This window comes from Alosa pseudoharengus, unplaced genomic scaffold, assembly GCF_046254945.1.
Source record: "Alosa pseudoharengus isolate Yale_2024_CS ecotype anadromous, Long Island Sound unplaced genomic scaffold, YU_APseudo_1.1 YU_APseudo_1.1_scf_5, whole genome shotgun sequence".
Taxonomy (NCBI): Eukaryota; Metazoa; Chordata; class Actinopteri; order Clupeiformes; family Clupeidae; genus Alosa; species Alosa pseudoharengus.
In genome coordinates this window covers 34329737-34339736 of record NW_027468837.1, presented here as the reverse complement: position 1 = coordinate 34339736, position 10000 = coordinate 34329737, and the positions used below count along the sequence as shown (strand labels likewise).

Here is a 10000-nt window from a genome sequence, read left to right as displayed (position 1 = left end):
GTTCTGACCCTGGTGAAATGGAGATAAAAATGTTTTTGTGGGGTTATTTTGCCAATATTGCTGTGAAGATGCTTCCCATTTTAAACTGAGATTAGCCACGCCAAAAAGAAATGGCATGCTCTGGCAAGACTGCTTCAAGCATCTGCTGACATTGAGGTTTTCCTACACTTGTGCGTTTTTGGCAGCCACTCGCTAAACAAATGTGCATCTCCTCACGGCATTTTAATTAACTTTTGAAAGAACCTAATCAGGAAATCCAGATGAAGTTACAAATTGGCCGTTTAAATGACTCAGTTTGTTACAGAGCAGTTCTTTTTTTTTACGTTTTATTATTTATTTTTCTTTTTTTTTGTCTGTGTGACTCTTTAATGCCTTTAATTCACATTACTGCCTGCCACTCATGATTAGGATGGAGTCAAATTACTCTTGGAAAAGTCCAACTCACTATTCAGGCCTATTTGTTTTCCTTAACTCTCCTTCTTGGTTAGGTTTCAGCTTTGTGTGCGCTATCAGGGATCTTTCACAGCATAGCATAGAATGTCCCATAAGCATTTGGCAGAGTGCCGGAATGTCACCATTTTTAGCCTGTATACTCAAAAGTGCAGGGGAGTTTATTTGTTAAGCATACCTTGAGGGAAAAAAGGCAGGTGAATATTTGTATTGCTGCTTGCATTTTTGCAGCCTCTAAATGAGTTTCAAGATGAGTTTGCCACCACGGCTTCCCCTTTGACATTTCAGAGCTGCATGCCGTGCGGTGTGCAAACGTTGGGTTTACTGTAATCTTTTTTCATTTTTTTCTATTATTGATGTGTGGTTGGGTTGTAAACTGTTAAATGAGGTTCAGTGCATTTCCCGGTGCCATGCCATACTGGAAATGCTGTGGTGCTACCACAAAATGACACTTAATATGAAACGATTACTTATAGTTGCCTTGTAGCTCTGTCCGGATGCCAAATGATGCTGCCAAATTGCTTAAAATACAAAAGATCACACATACATGTCACATGTTTGAGGTTAAAATGTTAAACACCAAAAAAGAACAGTACAAAATGTAGCAGGGTTGACAACGCAAAGGAAATGGCAGCAAAATAAATATGGGCTCTACATAATGAACTGAGGCCTCTTCCACCTATTGAAAGAAAACATGGGCTAGATAAACATGGAGGCTGAGTTCTCATAAAATGAACACTAAGGCTAAATTACAAGCATGCCCAGAGACCTTCTACGCTTTGAAGAGCCATAGATGTAAGGAATTTTAATTGTAAAGAAAACCTTAGAACTAATAATAGAAAAGAAAAAAAAAGTATCAGACCTTATGTGGAGAAATGTTAAGCACACTCTATGATGGCAAGTTCTATAAGGGACTTTTGGTCTTGTAGGATAGAGAGCATTCTAGTTTTGGTGGAGCCTGACTGAAAATCAGATCCCGTCAAACCACAGAAGATAAATTGCCCTCACTGTTGGCAGAGATTGCCTTCTTTAAAAGGCATTTAAAGGGAGATGAATGTCTTGTCATATGTGCCTGTTTATGTATAGCTTTCCTTTTACAGTTTATCTCTCCAACCAAAGTCCTCAGTGATTTCACCTCATATATTGTCATTAGTGGGCCTTAAAATAGGCAGCGTAATATCATGGTGTTGAGGCATTTTGTAGTGAGAAGTTCTGTACTCAGAAATGAAAAGAGGAAACGAGAGGCAAAGCCTCCCTAAGTGTGTCGGGGGGGGGGGACTGTATTAACAGCAAAGTCAAATTAAAACCACTTTGAGTTTAGATAAAATGCAGACTGCAAATGTACCAGTTATGACCATTCTTTCCAAATCACCTTTTTCCACGGTTCAGTAATAGCTTTTCCTTGTACTTGTCCTGTCAAATCAACTCAAGCTTTTCTGAGATATTTTAGTGGTATTTTACAGTGAGTGGAGAAAATAGTTTCCCTGTATGCAGGCTGAAGAGAGAAAAAAAATCTGTGGAGGAAAAAAAAAACATTGCAGGGAAAGAGTAAACTGAAGGCATCATAAAGTTGCATTAATTCAGCAGAATGTGAGAAGGAATGGGATAAAATATACAGAGAAAAAAAATGACTGAGCTGTATATGAATTGCGTTATAATTATATGCCGTCGATGGCATTCATGAGAGATACTGTGGTTAAAGGAAACTCAATCTTTTGGATTGTCTTTTGTATGCCTGCATCATTAAGGTTGAATACATTTATGTTCATATGTAAATAAGAGAATTTATGTAGCCCAAAAGCATGCAAAAAAAGAAACAGCAGTGTAAAACTGACAATTCCTCTTTTGGCCATACAGAGGATAAAGTAATTGTGACCAATAGAATGACGCTGTCCAATAAACCTTTTGGCAGACACTGCTCCCACTGCCTTAGTCTATTGCATATTTAACAGATTTGACTGCGGTCAGTACATATAACATAAAGCTTTTATCACTCTCCTTTCTCTGTGTTTTTCATGCGAAATCCATTCTGAGACTTAATCCAACATCCATCTGGAAGTGCATGCTAAATCAGACATCAAAAGCTCAAAAGCCTGGTTTCCACTCCCAGAAACGCTGTTCTTCAAGCTCCTCAATGCGTGTGCATAGACACCGAAGGCTGGCACAGCACTGGGATGCCATGCCTGCAGGGCACCAGTTGGGGTTATGCTTTCATGGGCTTTTTTATTCCCTCTTTCCCTTTGCCCAGAAAACGCGGCGTTCGGCGAGCTCACATCTCTATGTAAGCGTCGGGATCGGTTCACATTGTGTGCGCATTGTGCCGCGCCAAAAGATGCTAACAGAAAGCGGCTGTGCGTCGCCATGTAAGGTTGTGATAATGGTTGAGAAAAAGAGATGGGATTATAAAACAGAACAGCTGGTCTATAAAGCCCGGACACAAAAAAACAACAAGCCCTGGGCTCATCGTAAGCCCATGCCGCCAGTCAGCGCTTTCATATTTAGCTAGAAGTCACAGCGCTAGAGACACTAACAGATTGAAGGCATGAGGCTTGATATGCAACACCATACCACACACTGGCTTATGCGCCAGTCTCAGTTTGACCATATCTGTTTTTATGCTTACAAAGAATAAATCTGTTATTAACGGAGAACTAGTGGGGGTTGAGATTGTGGTATGTTAATAGCGAGTAATTCATGTACTCCATGTACCCCCCACCCCCCAGTTCTGATAAGATTCTCCACAGAGTATTACACTAGAATGACCATGCATTTACTGGAATCAGAAAACCAGTGGGAACTACTCCATGTGTCAGCCACTTTGCATATTATAACTGCAGGGCAGCTGCCCCCATAAAGAGAGGTAAACAAGGAACATGCTGTTTACTGTCACAAGTATGTTTACTCTCTTTCTTTAAGCATTCTTCTGTCCAGGCCACTAGGAGGGTGGGGTTCACCATGGGTACTTTTTGGTCACTTCTATGCGTGATAGAATAACAATAACAACAACAACAGCAAAATCAGTATATCGTGGAACTTTCCTCAATTCTGACCATCGCAGTGTAATTGAGATTAGGAATTATAAGCAATGTTGCTTCTGTTGAGGATGTGGTAACAACTTCTGACAAAGGGTTTTAGAAGGGCATTTCCCTCCGACACACTGCACACAGCCAAGCGACTGAGAGGGCCTCCAACACAACCTGACTACAGGAACTTTTTCTGTCAGACCCGCACCGACACCCCTGACATCCTGCGGACAGGCTTACACACACACACACACACACACACACACACACACACATACAGTGTCCATGTGTATACATTAATACATTGTTGAAAATGTCACAGAGCGTTAAAGAGATCAGTTGGCTGTAGGACCATCAAAAGTGTTTGTTTCATATTTCAACAGTAAGACAGAATGAGTGAGAGAGAAAGAGAGAGTGAGAGAGAGAGTGAGAGTCAAGTCAAGTCACTTTTATTTATATAGCACATTTTTGTGTTTTGAGAGAGAGATAGAGAGAGAGAGAGTGGGAGTAATGAATGTACTACAAATTAATTAATTAATTAATGACTGAATGACTGAATGAATGCCTTCAAGTTGACCCCAAGGTACAGATCATAACAGCAGGTGACTTCCAAAGCATTTTGCCAGGCGTAATGTTAGCATACATATTAAACCTCTATGTGCTGTAAACTGTAAATATCCGCAGCTTGTATTAGGGTCTACCCATTGTGGATTACCACCTAATAGCTCATGGTTTGAAAGGGAAATTACTCCCCTGTCACACGCTCTCTCTCTTCACACACACACACATACACACACACACACACACACACACACACACACACACACACATACACACAACACGCACACAGACACACACACAGATACACACATACACACAAACACAAACTACCACTGTTGCTATGAAACAACCTTAGGTTGATTTGCATTATGTGTATTGGTTGCAGTGGCAGAACTAAATGCCTGTGACAACGTTTGCTGAGGCGCCAGCTGCCACACATTCATTGAGTTATTAAAGTAATCTTCTGTGATTAAAAATGCTAATTTCCCCTAAATCATTTGTGAGTTTACATTTTTTTTTATCACGCAAATTAATTATATGGAAAATTGAAACAAGGGGTTGATGATTTAATCTTTTCCGCTTCTTGCCTCTGCCTTTCAACAAACCTGATTTATTTTGGGATGCGGAATCCGATTACAGGTTACAAAAGAAACACAACAAGATGGCAGCGGCCTGGACGACGACGGAGCTTTTCATGCGGCCGTGTCGCTCTCTCCAGTCTTAGTCAAAGCGCTTCTCTGCGCCGCATGCTCGCTTGCGCCGGAACTGGCAATTACAGCATATGAGCACCTTATGAGAACCGTATTCATTTCAGAACTTGGAAAAAAACACCGCCGATGATGTCACAGTGCTCCTTCACTGTTGTCCATTAGCGTGCCGTTGGCTAGTGCGCAGGCTCTAAACATAGAGGCCACATACAGTACATTTGCCAGATGATAAATTCATTCTTGCTGCATTCCTGACTTGAATGCTCTAAATCATGCATAGCATTGAAGCCATTGAGAGTAAATAGGGAATTCTTCTCTAACAACTGCCAGTGTATGTACTGTACTGTACTGTGGACTTGCATTCTGTACATAGTCACAGACCACACAGTGTCTTGCGCCCAGTGCACACTGCACAGCATCATTCTTATTCATGGCAGATATTTGATATATGGCCTGGTGTTGAGTCTGATGGTAAGCTCTGATAATACACAACTAAATCTGTGACAATCATCTGTCCTTTGCAGTGACCTTCCGCTATATTAAACTTCAGCAGCTCCAACCGCTAACAGTAGTTGTGCGAACAGATGAGATAATAATAATAATAATAATAATAATGATAATAATAATAATAATAATAATAATAATAATAATAATAAAAATAAGAACACCTCTGCACATTCAGTCATGAAGTAATGTTTTGTTATGATCGTAAAAAAAGGCAGATGAGTGGAAATGAGAGGAGTAGAGATGGAGAGAGCTCAAATTTCATTCTGTTTGTGCAAATTACGTCTTTATCTTCTCGTGGAATAATGTTTTTCACACCCTTGGGGGAAAGCATTCAGAGCCAGCCACATCCATGGCTTAATTTTTGTATCTCAAAATGCAGTCCTTTACATTTACATTCATAATGCAGTCATTTACATTCGACTGGGTGGATAGGCGTTATGCAGAAAAGGGAGGGAAAATAGAGAGAATGAGAAAGAAAGAAATAGAGAGAGAGGGAGAGAGAGGACAAAAATGAAAAGCAGGGAAATCCCAGGATTTCATTGGAGTACTTAATGGTGGATCAATTCCAGTGTGAAGACCTGTATTTTACTTTTTTTCCATCCAGGGGTACATGGGTCTTTCTCTGTCCTGCACACGTCCATGGCTCTTGGACATGAGGGTCTCCTGTATTTAGGCAGAGACATGAATATAAAGTAAACGCTGTCCCTGGAAGCTCTGCAACTTATCACCAGATCTCCCTTAACATTTCTGCCCCGCAATCCTCTCAGGAAACTGGTGCCACAGCTCTGAAATCTCAGCAAATTAAGCCAGAGCAGCAGTGAGCTTGGATCAAATCCAGCAGGTCCCCCCCACACCCCCCACCCCTCCGTGTAGCGGTCAAATGAAATCTCCATCTCTTTTTTTTCACTTTTTTCTTTTTGTAAGGATAAGGTTTTTTTCTTTCCTTCTGCTTGTGCACAGCATAGGTGGAGGCATCTTTGTGTTTGTGTGTGTGTGTGTGTTTGTGTGTGTGTGTGTGTACGTGTACTGCAAGTGTATGACTGTGTGTGGGTGTGTATGTAGACTGTGTGCGTGCATGAGTGTGTAGTGTGGGTCTGTGTGTGTGTGTGTGTGTGTGTGTGTAGTGTGGGTCTGTGTGTGTGTGTATGTGTGTGTGTAGTGTGGGTCTCTGTGTGTGTGTGTATGTGTGTGTGTGTGTGTGTGTGTGTGTGTGTGTGTGTGTAGTCTGTGTGTGTGTGTGTCTGTGTGTGTTTGTGTGCGTCTATCTCTGTGTGTCTGTGTCAAAAGTATTTTTCTTTCGATCAAATGTATGCAGTCATACTCCAGTGCCTGGGGCCCTCCAGATGTCCTAGACATAACAGACTCTTGTCAGCACAGAGTCTTGGCCCTAAATGGGTCACTCAGCCTGTATCACCCAGTGCACACAATGACCCCACTGTTCCGCTCATATTAAAACACGCCAGGTGGCTCTCTCACAAAGTCACAGCCAAATAAATAAAACACTCTTGCACCCGCACACACACACACACTCACACGCACACACACACACAGACACACACACACACACACACACACACACACACACACACACACACACACACACACACACACACACACACACACGCACACACAGAAACAGAGAGACAGGCTTTATATATAAAGATTAAATTGTGATTGTTGGTTGGGTTTTGAGGAAGTGGTAGTGTAGCATCATGTAACCTATAATCCTGATGTTGGGGTACTACAAATTATGCCTTTCCAAAAGCCTGTTCTCTGCCATCACAAAGAGGTTAGCTGATTTCAGGTTTCAAAACTAAAAAATAAAGATAAAAAACAGGGTTTAAGTAATTCCTCACCTATAATGCAGTTCTATCACATCAAACCTCATAAATAAATGAATATTTGTTCTTTTGATCTTTCCTCTCATACATTTTAACTGCATGCAAAAGACAGTAATAAAATGCAAGTAGTCCAATGCATGCCGTCTGTCGAGTGTGTGTGTGTGTGTGTGTGTGTGTGTGTGTGTGTGTGTGTGTGTGTGTGTATGTGTGTGTGTGTGCGTGCGTGCGTGTGTGTGTGTGTGTGTGTGTGTGTGTGTGTGTGTGTGTCAGTAGATGTAGGGGGAAGGGAGTGTGTGTGTGAGGAGGAGGGGGTGGGGGGGTCAGAGCACTATGATCTATGATTTATGGTTTGATTACATTTCTCCATTTCTCTGTGGCTGAGAGGTTCCATACTAAAGAGCTTCCTAAATCACGTGAGGCCTTTTTCACATGCTCCACTGCAAAACCCCCTCCTCCTCACACCCACCTCATCCCCACCCAATCCCCATCCATTAGCATGGAGGGAGAAGAAAAAACTGATGAAGAGACAGAAAGGAGAACAGTTCTCTCTCTCTCTCACACACACATACACACACACACACTCCTATCACTCATTATCACTCATGCTCTCTTTCTTTCCTCTCTATGTGTACCTCCCTCCTTTTTCTCGAGCATGCATGAATATATGCATACACATCAAAACACACACACACACACACACACACACCATGCATGCATGCACGCACTCACACATACACTTTGGCAGGCAGTCACCACATTTACCTTCAGGCCGAGTTTGAGAAAATAATATGTTATTCATTGATGCCTGGAGGGACGAGTGGCTAAAATAAGCACTGTGCTTTAGAGACTTCTTTCCCTTTATGTTCAGTGGAGGTTAGCACTATAGGCTAAGGTCAGCTCAGTAATCATTCTTCTTGTTGCTTGTTATATTCATTTATTTATTTATTTATTTGTTCGTTTATTTCAATTATTTAATAACATACACATTCAACCAACCCTTCAGTGGTGCTGCACCAAAGTGTCAAAATAGTCAGTGCACTTCCTACTGTACTGTCTGTGTCATGTGTTCTGTCGACTCTACTAATTTAGCAGACTAAAAAAAGAGCCCCGTTCTTGGTCAGGCCACTTTTACCCCTCTAGTCTAAAGCTATTTATTCTGTTCTCAGTAATCACCTAACAAGCCACCCTCATATCAAAAATGTGTGTGGAGATCAGTTTGTACGTGATTAGTAATCTTAACACCTGATTCAGAAACCTCCCATCTATTTGTGTGCTGCAGGTTAGAGGTCGAGTTTTCAACAGCTGCAGCAGAGCTACATGAGAGCCCACCGAATATACTAAATGTGCTTAGAGATTTGTAATGATTTACTGTAAGAACTAAGATAAAAAGTAAAAATTACGAAACTCCTCAAAAGCGTTGCAGATTATTTATTTGATTATTTCTCACACCCTGTCAGAACCTGTTACCAGTCTCTGAATAGCTGACAAAAAGCGACCTCACCATTCAAAATGCTTTGAAATGAAATCCTTCACTATGACTCAATGAAGGTTTCAGAATGTATTATATCATGTAGGAAAATAAAAAAATAAAAAACGTTTGAAAAGCACAACTTTTAGATTAGAATATAAAGGTTCTGGCAAAGGTTATAACCTGAAAGAGAGAGAGAGAGATAAAGAGAGAGAGAGAAATGGAAAGAATAGAAGAAAGACAGAGAGGGAGAAATGTCAGTGGCTGAATGGCAGGAAGTGAGTGTGTTGCGAGGAAAAAGCTGCCACTGGTACTCTGAGAGACGGCAGAGTATAAATAGGGCAGTGGGCAAGAGGCAGGAAACTCGTGGACTGTGGCCTCTGCTAGGAATGTCTTCTGGAGCCTCTAGATAAGAGATTTAACTCTCTCCTGGCCGAAGAGCAGCACCTCACCCACGCACTTAATGCCATCGGCCTCCATGCCTCTACGCTCTCTCTGCCCTCTCCCATTAAGGTCTCATGGAGGTGGCGTGGCCATGCCACTGTACCTGTCTCAGCAGGTGCGGAGGGCATGGGGCAGTGGTGACACGTCGCTAATTGTCCTAGCTTGTGGCAGACCAGGAGGTGATGACCACTGCGCGAGCCGGGGCCAGTGCTGTCCACTGTAAACTGAAGCACCTGTTGGGATATGTTGACCGGATTAAAGATGGCTCGGTTTCCCTGTGTATACAGATATGCACGAAAAAACAAAAGTATTTCTCACCAGAGCGTGACCTTGGGGGGTTCATGTGAGCATCCGAGCTATGGAGGCTCTCCACTAACAACAATGATAGAAGCCATCTGTTTGAAGCACCCAAACAAGAACCAGTCATGTTTAGATATTATTACCAGTGCCCACATGTCAATTCGCTTTCCACAGACTATCCTGGAAACATGTGCAAAACTGTGCTTTAAAAATGCCTGTATGGGTCTTACGAGCAGTAAGAAACGTTCTCTCACACCAACTCACCCTCTGTGCTGTCTTATATAACATGGATTGTTCTGGAAGCACCGCCAGTATGCGATGGTAGCTAGTGCAGGATGGTGGCGATGTGGAGAGAAGGCTTGACAGTATGCATCCTTATCTGAGATGCCCTGGGACAGTGTGGAGGATAAGAGAGGGTATTAGAGAAGTCTGAAGCCTCTACTCCTCTTCGCTCGTGTGCTTCTCCATAACCGACAACAGAGCAAGAGAGAGGGTCAGAGTGTTGGACACAGTCTGTCAGAAAGCTTTGATAGAAAAGAGAACAGGAGAGGAAGAGAGAGAGAGAGAGATTGATTGATTGACTGATTGATTGAAATTTGTTTTTGACAATGTACAAAAACAATTTAGTAAATAGATAAATAAACAAAATAGATAGAGATAAAGTTGAGGTAAAGAAGAGAACAAGAGAGAAAGAGAGAG

The 10000-nt window shown here is 41.9% G+C and overlaps 1 protein-coding gene and 1 long non-coding RNA gene across 9 annotated transcripts in view; one reads left to right on the top strand and one right to left on the bottom strand.

The window, feature by feature from the left end:
- tox2 (TOX high mobility group box family member 2) overlaps positions 1 to 10000 on the top strand; it is a 97922-nt gene that overhangs the window by 12747 nt on the left and 75175 nt on the right. The gene's annotated exons all lie outside the window — the stretch shown is intronic.
- LOC143104447 (uncharacterized) overlaps positions 8624 to 10000 on the bottom strand; it is a 1631-nt gene continuing 254 nt past the window's right edge. Inside the window, exons 2-5 of one of the 2 annotated variants that reach the window (XR_012983072.1) lie at positions 9566 to 9690; positions 9320 to 9396; positions 9105 to 9234; positions 8624 to 8740 (exon numbers count right to left, since the gene is read on the bottom strand). This is a non-coding gene — a long non-coding RNA (uncharacterized LOC143104447). Of the gene's footprint in view, positions 8741 to 9104; positions 9235 to 9319; positions 9397 to 9565; positions 9785 to 10000 lie in introns of those variants that run through there. The other variant, XR_012983071.1, reaches the window with a different exon arrangement.